Source organism: Haliotis rufescens, unplaced genomic scaffold, assembly GCF_023055435.1.
Source record: "Haliotis rufescens isolate VD_foot unplaced genomic scaffold, xgHalRufe1.0.p SCAF_3, whole genome shotgun sequence".
In the NCBI taxonomy this organism is placed as follows: Eukaryota; Metazoa; Mollusca; class Gastropoda; order Lepetellida; family Haliotidae; genus Haliotis; species Haliotis rufescens.
The window spans coordinates 28,456,761-28,472,768 of NW_025964001.1; positions in this window are offsets into that span (position 1 = coordinate 28,456,761).

Genomic DNA, 16,008 nt, shown 5'->3' on the forward strand with positions numbered 1-16,008 from the left:
TTTGTGTCAGATTTTTATGTTTTTAAAATGTACATCCATCCAGTAATTATAACTGACCATGCTTTTCTATATTTAGTGCTGTCTTTTTCAACATGATGACTTATGCTGAATGTGACCAAAAATATTTTCAAGCCAATGACATTTGGTGCGGAACTGGGGGTGGTGTGTTTAGCTTCCTGTACTCGGAGAAGGACCTGACTGAGCTAGTAATTATTTTGTTTTTATTGCTGCGCTAAGGCCACACTGTGCACACATGTACAGGTAATAGCTGTTGAATGCTTCGTTATTTTATAAAAAGTATATAACGTTACTGTAGAAGGTATGGGAAAACCTTTGTTTGTGTGTAACCTCCACAAACAAACAAATTGGTCGATTAAGATGAAAGCTTGTGTAGGCGTACCGGATATTAATTGAATATCAGTTCAAGCCAAGAAGTCAACATCGAAAATTTCATAAGACCACAATGTGTAAATAAAAGCGACAAAACCCTTTCCATAATCATCTCGGCCACAAGCAGATCATAAACATAACATAAAGGTCCGACCATTTGAGATGGGGGTGGCTGAGGTTTTGTGTGGAGAAAAGAAATGTCTTCAGCTATTTCTGCCAAACAGGATATTTATAAAACGTCCGTGAGTTTGTGTACTATCAAATGGTGTGTGACTGTTTTCCGTCCCACCCTTGGCACCCGTCACAAACACATTCAAAGGCAAGTTAAGTGTTCTTCTGAACAAAAACACGGGGGATTTAAGTACTAAAGGCTTAATGCAGTTTCAGCGGGCCCGTTACCTTTCTAGGGGTACTGTTATTCCATATTTGTTTCACACATCCCAAAATACCATTGTATTATAAAAGGCTAACCGTCATTCAATATGTTTTTCTTTATGTCCATAAGGGGCGGCCTGGTAGCCTTGTGGTTAAAGCGTTCGCTCGTCACGCTGAAAATCCGAGTTCGATTCCCGACATAGGTACACTGTGTGAATCCCATTTTTGGTGTCCCCCGCCATGATATTGCTGGAATACTGCTAAAAGCGGCGAAAAACCATTCTCACTCACTCTCCATGTCCATAAACGATAAAAAAAAATCACCTTGTGTTTTCAGTATATCATTAATATTTAGTATTCCTTGAGAATACAAATCTTTATCAAACAGAGGTTTACCTCCAATTTTAATTTGATCGTTGTATCTTAAATTTTGTGATACTACAGTAAGTGGTACATTATAACTTAAACAATGTTTTAAATTTTACCCATGATAAGAGCTCATCTGCCTATTTTCTTATTATGGGCTAATAAGAGACTAAAAACACCCATCCAATCAAAGTTGGATGATGACATGAAAGATTATACTGTGGAGGTGTCCTCCCAAAACTTCTACATGCCAGAACTTCTACAGCTTAAAACAACAAAGTTTATGGTCCACTGCACCACTAATCTCCTGGCTATTACCTGTTGGGCATTGATTGGAACAGTCCAATTAATTAAGTGTACAACATACAACAAAACAAAACAATTTGAAGACAATGAAGACAATTTACTCATATAACATTGGTATAAATAAATGGTACACACATTTTTTGCACTAGACTACTTACTAACTTAATGTTAGCACTGGTATAAATAAATAGTACACACACTAATTTAATGTCAGAACTGGCCTCACTCTGTCACATACAGCACTAAAACTATTATATTTCAATTCTCTTAACCAAGTTTGAGAAGATGACCAACAGCATCAAGGAACTCGATAAGGGTTTTCTGTCCTTGAGTCAACATGTCCTTAAGACGTCTCAGGCGATTTTCAGTCTCTGTAAACTCGCTTCCTGCTGGGTGGGGCGGCACCAAAGTCTAACTGTGCGATTTTTGACTATACCATTATAACAATAGGTAAACTCAATCAGCCATGACAACTCTCTGTAATCCATTTAATCACAGGTCACAGGAAGGGGACTAGCCGTGCACTCAACTGTGAACTCTGTTGTCATAAGCTGTAGGGATTTGGGGAAGATATTGTCAGATTAATACAATTAATTGCGCTGTTGGACGCATAGGTTACAGCTGGTGGCACGAACAAGATTACAGTATGTAACGCCAAGTCTGTCTGTGTCAACCAATCAATTATAAAGACGTTGTTATGCAACAGAGTAAATCACCCGCTTCGTTAATCCGGATAATACCGCGATCAGTAAAATACTCCAAATTGACATGTCCACATGAATGTCGTAATTTGGAATGCATGTAGACCTATTAGAGATGCTACGGTAAGCCTGGATTCCATACTAACGGGGTGTCACTGTACATAGTTAGATAATGGTTCTGGTGTTTCACCCTTTGCTGCTGAAATGCATGACTTCACTCACTTCAGAAATATGTAATACTTGACTTGGAAATAAACATCCCGTGGTGTCTTGAACTTCGATGACGGAAGTTCGAAAGTGGAATATTTCCTTGTAAATGTGTATCATGATTTGTATTTACGGTGTAACATTTTACCAAACGTTTGCATCGTGACGCTATTTCACTATACGAGTGTCTCATGTGTAGGCATCGATACGAAACATACCGGTATATTCAAAATATGACTTCAATATTTTTGTGTTTTAAGGAGGTAAAACTGAAGCCAGTTCATATAGCCAGTTACGTCAAGAATAATAACTTCACAGACAAATTTAAAATCATTCCACAACTAAAATGGCTCGGTTACCTACCAAATACCACCGAATCATGAACGTGGCATGTAGAATGATATTATCATAACATTTAAAATACGTCTGCATGTAAAAGATATCAAAGTTTCAAAATTTACCAAATATGTTTTGTTGGCCTTCTATTCATTTCCTTTGATGATTAAAAATATCATGTCAATGTGATCTGTTATACATGTATGTCGTATCGGATGTCGGGACCTTTATATCAAGATATGTTCGTTGCAGCCTGTACGTGACTAAAGGTGTTGTACAATGTTGCATTCATCTCTATTTGGTGCCAGCATGCCATTATCCGTGAATCCAGCGATTGACACCATGAGCATCGATCTGCGCAATTTGGGTCAGGACGCCTGGCCCCCCGTTCCGTTAGTTGCCTCTTACGACAAGAATTGGTTCAGTCTGGGCTAATTCTAACCTGGATCTTCACGAGGTACTTGAACCTAAAAGACTATACATTAACTGTAACTGTTTGCGGTTTTGTCTCAATGGTGTTGCACTTAATCATTTCTCGTCACAAAACCAATATCAATACATAATTTCTACACTCAGTGTATCTGAAGAAGAATCGCCCATTTTTATCGTTTCCAAATATGTTTGATAGGATTCGTTTGCCGGTGGGATTTCACCAATTTAGCTCAGTAAATTCACAGAAATAACTGACCAGGTGAGACATGCACTCTGGAACATGTATAGCGTCTATCGCTAGAACTGTCCAAATATTTATCAATATTATCTCGATTTTGGTCATGTTTGTAAACATGAAGCAGTCTTGTCCTAGACATGCAAACTGCCATATCAAATAATAAATATTGTGTCATGTACTTATCAAAGCCCAAATCAAGGAGCTATTTCTCCTGCCTAAATAAGCACTCTGCACTTATAACGGTATTGGCTGTCACTGATAGTCGCAGAGCTAGAACCAGCTGAAGACAGGGGGAATATGTGCCGCCTGGTTGATGCACTGAAGTAGGCTGTCTGAGATATCTGTTGAAGATATCACGATATCAGCTTATGCTTCTGGTTATTATGACATTTGTTGTTTTGTTTATGCAGCAGAAAGCAGTAGAGTTGGATTTATCGAGTTAAGTACATATGTGGTGAATTATATACGAGCTACTCGTAAGTCGTCGTGGCGCCCTTATGGGATTACTTGTAGCTAGCCGTTTGCTTCTGGGTCGTGTTTCCATCTGTTTCCATCGTACTATCAGATCAAGGCAGGGTAACCTAAGCCAATCATAATCAGAGCCTGCACTTTCAATTGTCCAATCAAATTCGTCCTCTTAGGCAAGCAACCTGATTTGCATTGGAGATGCAGTAAATAGCACGTGACCTTGCATTAATAACGGATGTAAAACCGTTACCAGATAAATTTCTCAATATATTCATGTCCAATCTCATAAAAATCAGTTCTTAATTCTCGCTACCGCTGAACAAATATCTGAGGACATTCCATTGTCCACGTCAGAATAACCCTTCATCCGACCAATCAGAGCGTCACCCGCTTACCCGATCATGAAAGTGACAGTCGGTATGTGTTTTCTAATCATGCAACACGAGGTATTCTGCATGACGGTTACGTGCTGTACGACTGATTCCGTCAAATCATCGCCTACATCAATGGGATGGAAAGTTGAAACGGAAGAAAGAGGCTTTCAATAGCCCGTGGGAAGTACTGCCATACAATCTAGGTCATCTAGTAGACAATCCAGAATTTTCTAGAATGGAAGTCACAAGTTTGAAAACTTGTGCCGTAAAACTCGAGAAAGGTGTTTTCTAAATGGCTAATGTCGACTTGTTAGTCACTTCATTGGTCGGTCCAAGTTCGCGAGAGAACCTTCTGGGCTGTATTGGGTTGTCATCAGATCTTTGTTTAGCGGTAGCGAGCACAAAGACCTGCTTTTAATTAGATTTATTCTAACTGTATAGTGACCCCGGCTGTCAGTCGCAAGGATGCTGTCGATGGGACATCCCACCGACACCTGGTGTCATCAGGTGTACGTATGATTTAGGGCGGTGGGTGGCAAGAGCCTTGGGTAGCCAAGATTTTTATTCGTCACCCTAAAACAAGTTCGATTCCCAAAATGCGTACTTATGTCTGTATCATTTGACTTTTCAGCCGTGATAATGCTAGATTCTAAGATGCATTGCTAAAGATGAAAGGCGCCGACTGTAATTTATCCTGTGATAAAGTACACTTTTTGAGTTACGTCATAATGGGTTGACGTCACGACGGTGTTCAAATAACCTCCTCGTGATCTAACGTATCCTTGGTAACATTGGTCTTTCATTACTGTGATTAGAAGATCGGTGAAATAGTTTCTTGTAGAACATTTTAACGTTAATGCCTTGGAAGAGCGGTAACAGGCTACTAAGCTTGTCGTTAGAGGACACTAACGGGATCGGGCGGTCAGGCTCGCTGACTTTGTTGATGCGTGTCTTCGTATCCCAATTGTGTGGATCGATGCTCATGATATCAATCACTGGATTGTCTGGTCCAGACTCGATTATTTACAGACCGCCGTAATATAGCTGGAATATTGTTGAGTGCGGCCTTAAACAACAAACAAACAAAACCTTGGAAGAAATATGAAAAGATGACGTCAACCATCTCTCATGCCGCAGTCTTATCCCAAACATATTCAACCCACTGTGTCCGTTCAGGCGTTGGTCGAGGCAGGCGTTGGTTCCCTACGAATTATGTATGTCTCTCAGAACAAAGGAATGGCAACATGTACACCTGTTGCTCAGCGTACGGCATTGAACAATATACAGCAATCAAACAAACCGGCCATGTTCGTCCCACGTCGACGCCAAATCACGCCCAGACCGTCGATTCACGTCGGTATCGTAAAGCGCACCCAGCACGGTAATCAGACTATCACATGGCTTGCAGTTGCTGGAGTCGGGTAACATTAGTGGCGGAAACAAAGCTGCAACTTACAACAGAAAGCACCTCAACTCACAATAACCAGCGACACCGAACAGCGATGTTAACATGTTAGCTCGGTCCCACAATGCACGTGTGGAATGTTTCAAGTCACGTGATAAAACTTAAGCAAATTAATATAAAACTGGGGTTAGGAAAAATGACCTATTTAAACAATAAACTACCCATTCAAGGTGTCGTATTGTGTTTAAAACGTAAATATGTCTCTTACCGTAAGGTACTGGCAATCACGTAGAACAGCGTTTCAGTTTACCCTTTTCGAGAATTTTCAATTTACGGCATTTAGGACAGATTTGATTCCATCTCCATTAAAACACTTGATTAGTTTCAAATCTGGCATCTTATACAAGTAATAAAATTTGCTCTATCCCCATGTGTAAAATAATAAAGTATAGTTTTGCCCTGAACTATTATAACGTCAAAGAACGTCGCAAACTTTATTTCTTAAATATATTGCTGAAGTGGTGTAGAACCATACTTACTCACAATGTTTATGCGTATGTATTCGTTCTGAACATCCAAAATGCTGTGCCGTTTTGTTTGCGATTCAGTGTAACCGCGATTCGCTGTGCAGAGTTGCGTCCCTTGGGTACGCCAGAAACCTATGATTGTGGGTTCGAATCCCGGTTCGCCCCGATTATGTTTCTAGGTTTGCCAGCACCATACCCGTGCTTGTGGGTTTCACCCAAGTGGTAAACGTCTGAGACCTGCATCACTTTGGGCTTTCCTCCCACATTAAGCTGACATGCAGTCATATAAAATGGAATAATGTTAAAAACGGCGTTCAACCCAACTCACTCACTGTTTTATTATAAAACTTGACAGAGATTTGTTTGAACATCGTAGGCCACATCATTCCTGTGTATTTGTTTCTAGATGTGAAGAATGGACATAAAAGGTAAAACATGTCTTTCTACAAACATTCTCTACATGACCAGGGACGCTTTACGTCTTGATCCTATCGTTTCAAACGACCTGATGATGGAAAGACGATACGCTATTACCAAAAGAATGATTTGATCACTTAGAAGTAACGTCAACAAAAGCTACACATTTATGGCTCACATACCCGGAAACATTTGATCGTTGTTTGGTTATACACATAGTGAGATAATCATCCTTGTTTACCCTGAAAACGAACCCTTGCAATACCCAAGATCTGAAAGATTCGTAAAATGAGCAAGTCATTGAAATGAACACGTTGCCATGATAAAAACCCCTTTCTGTTTGCTCGTACAGCCTGTGTGTGGCATAACAGGAATATCACTACGCCAGCACTATGTTACACGCGCATGCAGATCAAGACATTCCACGCCATCGCACTTCTGTGGGTCTTTTATAGTCTATGTTTATGTACTTTGGCAAATTCATACACGTATATCTATAGGCAGGTCAGATTAGAATGGGGGCAAGTCTATGAAGACCGGGTAAGCACACCAAGAGGTATATAGCTCTTGGAACAAAAGGCTACATGTCTTGAGCCGCTGCCAAAGTCATCATATTCTTGCCGGGAATCGTACAACCCTGATGCCTGGTTCAGTTTCGGATACAGTAAAGGAAAAAGATTAATATACCTCCCATCGCGTCACTTTTTCTTTTCTCTGAGTGGCCGAGGTTTTCATCACTCTGTCGCTATGGAAACGAAGTCTTCTTGAAGCAGGTTCTGTAGCTGTCCTCGTGTGTGTTGTCATACATATCACGCGGCCCTTACTAATCATATTGGAGTGAAGGTTCGATGTGACGCACCAAGATATAATGTATTAACTTACTTTAGTTGGACAATTCGCCGTTCAGAGTTGCCCCCCTTCGCCGTACCAGGATCTACCAGTCACCGGTTCATTCCCAAATTTTAGCGAATAATTCATACTGTTATTCACCTTCGGGGACAACAACTTATGTAAAGTGTATTTGAAATTGAGCTAAAACACTCCAGTTTGCGTGGAAACTTTGAATAGTGCATATGACGAGCTTTCCCAGGAATTAGATGCTGTCACATTATTCCTTTCAATGACAATCATAATATATCTGTCAGAGGTAGAGTGTAAACGTAGTAAAGTAGCAGGAAGGGAGACATTGGGACAAGAAATACAAACATGGCTGAATAATTAAATAAAGCGAGAAACAAAATCCATATCCAATAGAAATCTTTCATTAAAACGATTTTCCGACAATATCATAAGCATGTGTTTATGAATCACTATCAAATACTGATGGTACCAGGTGTTCGCGAAAAGGTGAGCGTAACCTGAACCACCGGTGGCACCCGTCCCAAACACATGCAAAGGCAGGTCAAGTGAGCCTGTGTGGGTACGTTCAATTACATCAATCACGTGTAAGTATCAAACGACAAAGCCAGATAAAAATATCCAGTCTCCGAAACAGATTCCATTCGGGGTAAAAGGCAAAATAGCGGTGAAAATTATATGAATGGATCCCTGAAAATCAGTGATCACATCAGGTGTTTACAAAAAGAGACAGCTACCGCATCCGCCACTCACACAATTTGCATTAAACATATCTGCTTGTCTATAACTTTATAGCTATACCTCACTGTGGTCTTTTCTCGGAGGGGCGGTGTGGTAGCCTAGTGCTTAAAGCGTTCACTCGTCACGCCGAAGACCCGGGTTCGATTCCCGAAATGGGTACAATGTGTGAAGCCCATTTCTGGTGTCCCCCGCCGTGATATTGCTGGAATATTGCTAAAAGCGGCGTAACACCATACTCACTCACTCACCCTTTCTTGGATAAACAAAACCCTCCAATAGTTGACGTAGAATCATCTTTTATTTAGAAGATAAAGGTTCAACTAATGCTTCCATTGTGTTGCACTTTATTATGGCTGTAAGCCGCCGGATATTCTGTTCCACAACCAACTCTGCTTTGCAAGATATTGTCGCATACATGATCTGCCTAAATAGCATTACGCATCAGATACCAGTCAGTATGACGTAAAACACGAACATTTCAACCAACATGAGAGGAATTGAATTTATGTTGGCAATGTCGAACAAGGCAATCATCGTGAAGTAGTACACCTGTGTGCCTGCACCGTTATCTCCGTCTTATGAAGTTCCCAAACCTACACAAGGGATTCGGCAAGGAGATATTCTTGGCCCTGTGTAAATGTCATCATTAATACGTGCCGTACAAATGCACGATAACAGCTCAGGGCTTAAACAGCAGCACATGTACGGCAACCTCCGTGTTCCTGGGGGGCGACCATGTTTAACCCCCACTGTTTGAACCCCGTGTTTGCACACTTGAAATCCCAGGTGAGGTCTTGTAATTGCTGCACATGTACAAGACACAACATAGTGACCTTTGGTTGGAGCGCTGCCTCTTCTTGGCATGGGGCTTTGCTCAGCATGTGGTTAGTTTGGAAGCCTGGTGGTTACAGGGTGGGGTGGGGTTATGGGAGGGTTTGGGGTTGTGGGAGGGGTTGGGTTGCGTGCGATTACAGTGACTGGCTGTCATGGAACCAGGGGTGCAGATCAAACTACAGTCAAGCTGATTTTATTACCGTTATGTCTTTTGACCAGGTGTGCAGATCAAACTACAGTCAAGCTGATTTTATTACCGTTATGTCTTTTGACCAGTTGTGCATAAAGTGGGTTTAAAGTGAACTGATGTTCATAATAAGTCACAATAATGTTACACGATATTCAAAGTAATAAATTCGATGGCGGTTTATCGAATGGTATTTCTATTTACTAAAATGGAACTGGTTCGTACTACATACAAAGATATTTAGTTACGACCCTAGACTATTTCTGCCGCAGATCCACGGTTCAGACCAAGATAGTTAGTGATGACGCAGGACTTCTTCTGCCGCAGATCCACGGTTCAGACCAAGATAGTTAGTGATGACGCAGGACTACTTCTGCCGCAGATCCACGGTTCAGACCAAGATAGTTAGTGATGACCCTAGACTACTTCTGCCGCAGGTCCACGGTTCAGACCAACATAGTTAGTGATGACCCTAGACTACTTTTGCCGCAGGTCCACGGTTCAGACCAAGATAGTGATGACGCAGGACTACTTCTACCTCGAACCCATGGTTCAGACCAAGATATTTAGTGATGACGCAGGACAACTTCTGCCGCAGATCCACGGTTCAGACCAAGATAGTTAGTGATGACGCAGGACTACTTCTGCCGCAGATGCACGGTTCAGACCAAGATACTGATGACGCAGGACTACTTCTACCTCGAACCAACGGTTCAGACCAACATAGTTAGTGATGACCCTCGCACCTTCTGCCGCAAATCCACAATGCAGACCTAGACATTAAGTGATGACGCTAGACTACTTCTGCCGCAGATCCACGGTTCAGAACAAGATATTTAGTGATGACGCAGGACTACTGCCACAGATCCAGGGTTCAGACAAAGATAGTTAGTGATGACGTAGGATTACTTCTACTACGGATCCACGGTTCAGACCAGGACATTTAGTTATGACGCTAGACTTCTCCTACCGCGGATCCACGGTTCAGACCAAGACATTTAGTTATGACGCCAGACTTCTCCTACCGCAGATCCACGGTTCAGACCAAGACATTTAGTTATGACGCTAGACTTCTCCTACCGCAGATCCACGGTTCAGACCAAGACATTTAGTTATGACGCTAGACTTCTCCTACCACGGATCCACGGTTCAGACAAGACAGTTGGACTACGTCTTCCGGGGTCCGTCAGTGTAGCTCTTTGAATTTGTCGTTTCTATTTTGTTCTCATATTCTTTAAATTTTGACAAAAACTAATTTGTAAACCCAGAACCTTTAACATTGTCGGACGGTCGGGTAGCCTAGTGGTTTAAGCGTTCGCTCGTCACGTCGAAGACCCGGGTTCGATTCCCGACATGGGTACAATGTGTAAAGCCCATTTCTGGTGTCCCCCGCCGTGATATTGCTGGAATATTGCTAAAAGCGGCGTAAAATAATACTCACTCACTTTAACATTGTCAATGTAGTAAAAGATGTTGTTTTTTCAACACGGCAAAATACGGATGATTTTCGAAAGCCTATTGTATGTCACTTCGAAAGCTAAAATTCCCAAAATGAAGATAATTATTATTATTCTAGCCGGCTTTAGTTCAATGTAGCGGCAAGCTGGGCACATTTCTGTACTATGGCCAGGGATATTCTGTGTATTTGGGTACGTTTCAGTAGTGCCCTACACAAAAGCAACACCTTCAGCCTTAGTTCCTTTGTTAGAACATTGATAAGCGGCTTTACAAACTTTGCAGTAGGACGTTGGAGAGCCTGGAAATGGCTTATCCTCCGTATACCACACCCAAGACTACGACGTGTGATTTCAGCTTACGTGATATCTTAAAAGGTAATACCATAATATCTTCAAAACCTATTCATCACAAACACATTTACATGTCAGGGGCGTGTGTTCGCTGATAACCACACTTCCACCGAGGCTACGAGGAATGGCTACAGAGGTAAAAGAAATATATCTTACACATTTATCTTGCACAAAAAAGTGAGAACACGAGAAATAATCGCGTGGATGCTGCAATGTCGGCCCCGTCAGTTGTCTCCCTTTACAACTTGCCGTACTCTCGCCCTCTTTTCCAACACTCGCGAGACTTCATCGCTCACAGACACTTTACATAAGCAATGCATGTCCTTCCGCGCGCACCTTCCCGGGCATACAACACGGGACAATTTGCAAACGTGTGCTAGCAACGCTTAAATGTTGGCTAGCGTAGGCGAGGGCCCTTGCAATGCTAACAGGGTCACCAAATTAGTGTCACGCTCGAGTAGCGAGCATAACGGTCGTTTTAAGACTTCCGGAAATTAAATGCTGTTTTCCCGACGCTAAATCTCTGGTCGGCAATGTTGTTACCGTATGTCTAGCAATAAGCCGAATGATGGTTTGTGAATGAATATTGCTGTGTCAGCTATTTCAGAAAAAATACATAACTGAGAGGTTCTTCCATCCTGGGCTAGATAACAACGTGTATCATTGTACATTGTACTTTGTACTAACTTGCAGGTAGAATATACTCTTTTAAGTGACATTTAGAAGTTGGTATGATAAACAAGGGGGATAGTTCTATCGTATTAAGTGTCCACGGTTCTATGTTTATACAACTTCTTTATTACAATGAATGCGACGTTTCGGTGTAGAGACTAACACCGTTATTAAGCAAGTGGTCACCTGGTAAGTATTATACCCTTAGAACTATCTCCCTTGTTCAGGTGACCCGTGAAGATTCCGGGGTAGAATAGGTCTTCAGCAACCCATGCTTGCCGTAAAAGGCGACTATGCTTGTCGTAAAAGGCGACTAACGAGATCGGTTGATGCATGTCATTGATCCTAATTGCGTGGATCGATGCTCATGATGTCAATCACTGGATTATCTGGTCCAGACTCGATTATTTACAGACCGCTGTCATACAGCTGGAATATTGCTGAGTGCGGCGTGAAACATCAAACCAACCAACCAACCTTGTTCAGGTAGAATATATCTTACCGTAAACATGCGAAAGGTGGACTGTTCATTATGTGAACAATTCAAGGTATTCCTCTAAACCACGTTTATCTGGGTTTTTTTATCTATCGATATGTATTCTCAATCTAAATCATTGTTGTTGAGGTGAATGTTTAAAAATTGTTTTATAAGAAAACGCAAGATCACTAACGTTTGTTTATATAAATACTTGATTGAAAATGAGTTATGGAATGGGATTATGTAGGTGAAGGAACAAATATATCTTTGGATTGTAGATACCGTTGTCTTTTTCGCATATGATTACACAGAATTGGCTAAGTAAAAGTGTTAAAATTCACAGAAATATGACTTTTTTTTTATTCCAACGCTAAACTCACTCAGCTTCATTCATTTTCGCACGCCAATTGTGAAGCTACTGTATCATGAACTGTAGCGAAGTCCTTTCATGCAACCCGATTCCTTTCAAAACAGCTTTCACATATTTAAAAATAAACCAGTTAAGAATTTCTTTATTTAGGGGACAGTTATCTTTTTTCTATATATTATATCTTTGCACAAGACGAGGCAATAGGTGGTAAATTTTGGAATTTATTCATTCATATCAAAACAGAAATTCTGATTGATACCTAAAAACTTGATTTTGCTCCTTAAACACGTTGTCATCAATACGAGTACATCGGCTTCATCAGTTCACGGAGTGTACTGTGTCCCGGAAAGACAATCAAGGCGTGCCGTGTGAGCATTGATCTATGACAACGCAAGGTCTTATCGGGATACGTTGTCTGTGGTGTTGACCAATCCTCCAGCTGACCTCGACGTCGAAGCAACGTCACCGACATTATTATCCCCCTATCGCCATATAGTAAACCTAAGAAAGATCTTTATCTTGAATCGTTACGAAACAAGATGACATGACGAATACTTGGGAAATATATGCTCATAATGGCATCAATACCAGGTTGCGGCATGTGAATTAAAATAATGTACAGGAGTTTTTAATCGAGTATTAGACCGGTACCATAAACCCAGCTTTCGGGGGGGGGGGGGAGAGGAGTTGGATGTAACGCCGCTTTTAACAGTATTCCAGTTATATCACGGCGTGTCAGCTTAATGCGGGAGGAAAGCCCGAGTGATGCAGGTCTCAGACCTTTACCACTTCGGTGAAACCCACGAGCACGGGTATGGTGCTGACAAACATAGAAATATAATTGGGACGAAACGGGTTTCGAAGTTTCGAACCCACAATCATAGTTTTCTGGCGTGCCAGGGACGCAACTCTGCACAGCGAATCGTTGGGCTAACGCCGCTTTGAACAGTATTTCAGTTACACCACAGTGTGTTAGATGACAGTGTGTTACATCACAAGTCTCACATGACTGCCACTTTCGCTTGAAACCCACATCAGCGGGGGTATGCTGCTGACAAAATAAGAACCATAATCAGAGTGATTCTTTGATTCGAACCCAGCACAACTGGATTCTGTTGTGACTAAGATTTGTTAGTTTGTTGTTTAAAACTGCACTCAGCTATATTCCAGCTATATGACGGCGGTCTGTGAATAATCGAGTCTGGACCAGACAATCCAGTTATTGACATCATGAGCAACGATCCACGCAATTGGGATACTATGACATGCATCGACCAAGTCTGACCACCCGATCTCGTTAGTCGCCTCTTACGACAAGCATAGTCGCCTTTTACGGCAAGCATGGGTCGCTGAAGACCTATTCTACCCCGGATCTTCACGGGTCGGTGTGACTAGGATCGATGTCATCCATCACTGCGATGAGGATTGGGCAACTTTCGTTAGCGCAACGCCAATACATCCTAAATTCAACCACCAACATGAACGCCAGATAACTTCCATCTTGCACAGGATGGATTCACAACCTTGGCCTGGTCGCGCACGTTGCAATCTGCTGATTATGAAATTAAGATAGAGTACAGATGCCCCTTGCCTTACGCGAAGGGAAGCTGAGGTCATTCATTTTTGTTCAAGGGGATGCGTTTATTAATGCAATAATTGCATACAAGACACCTAGGTGAAAGGGTTAATTAGATTTCCACTGCGCCTGTCAGCGATTAGGTAAAGTGTTTGGTCAATATGTGAATACGTAATGGCGCTGACGGTCCCTGACACCTGGCGCGTGTGAGAGCTCGGAAATGAACACCGGCTTCCTCACGTTTGACTTCTGTCTGCTTTCAACCTTCTCCGTGTATTAGGAGCATGGAACAAAAAGATGTGTGGCGTTTGTAGAATTCCGGGTTCCCTAAAAGCCTAATTAACGATGCTCGTAGTCTACAAGAGAATTATACTGAAGTGCGGGATTGTTGTTGGCTGCGGACGGAGAATGGGCCCGAGTGGTCATACTACCTTGTGCAGTTCTGTATTAAGGACCGCCTCCGTGGTCTAGTGGTAGAGCGTCCGCCCGGAGAGCGGAAGGTCCGGAGTTCGATCCCCGACCGCGTCATACCAAAAGACGTTAAAAGATGGTACTTGTTGTTACCCTGTCTGGCGCTCGGCATTAAGGGGCTAAAACAAGGACTGTTCGGCTCGGAGTCAGTATATTGTGTCTGAGTGGGGTATTCATGTTAAACTGCGACATGGTATCTCGGTGAGCTAGCACTATAAATCGGCATCAGTCCGGACTAGTACAAGCAGCCACACACACACACGTGCATGCACGTCGCTATATAAGTGCAATAATCTTGGACGCGACGTTAAACCCCATTTCACCTCACCACCTCTGTATTAAGGATCTGCTGGTTGTGATTTCGAATAGCTGATTCCTTATAACATACAAGGCCGTATGACAAGTAGGGAAACTTTAACTTTCATACAGTCAACTTTCCCCTCGTGTCGACCAGTCTTCCAGCAGTTCCAGCCTTTGGTGCCCACATTTTACAACATTTCAGGCACAATCGAGCATGCTGTTTCCATGAGGATTTCAAACGATTTTTGAAATACGACTCTTTTTCAAAATTTGTATCACCATGGTTACTGCAATATTCGAGGAATTGGTAAAGCTTGTAAAATGTTTTATGGTAGACATATGGAAGACCTTTCCAAATTTAATGCATCAATGACGAAGATGATGTCTGATGCAATTCCATTTTTTTACCTGTGCCATGTTCCGGTGTTTGTTTTCTTTCTGGTAAGCAGTTGACTTACTTTGCATTTGTTTGTTTGCAACGGTGCCATCGGTGGGGAAGGATACGTTCACCTTTTCGCGAACACCTGGTATCATTACTATTTGATAGGGGGGCACGGGTGGCCCAGTCGTCTAAGGCGCCGCGATTCGCTGTGCAGAGTTGCGTCCCTTGGGCACGCCAGAAACCTATGATTGTAGGTTAGAATCTCGGTTTATTATCTCGGAATTATGTTTCTAGATTTGTCAGCACCATACCCGTGCCCGTGGGTTTCACCAAAGTGGTAAACGTCTGAGACCTGCATCACTTCGGGCTTTCTTCTTACATTAAGCTGACACGCCGTGATATAACTGGAATACTGTTAAAAACGGCGTTAAACCCAACTCACTCACTCACTCACTTTCTGACAGTGTTTTGTAAACGCATACACGAGATTTCTGATGATTATGGAAATGACTGATTGGGTGGGCATTTAGAGCTATATCCTCAACAGTTACCGAATAATTTGTGAAATAGACTTGAGGCAATTGAACGTTTAAGTCTCCGGTGAGTTCAGTTGAACGCCATTTTGGGCGGTATTTTAGTTATATCACTGCGTGTCAGCTTGATGTCGGAGAAAAACCGGAAACTGATGCAGGTCTTTAACCGGTACCCTTTGGTGACACCCAGAAGGTGGTACTGACAAACCTAGATATATAATCAGGGATTCGAACTCACGGTTTCTAGTATGCCCAA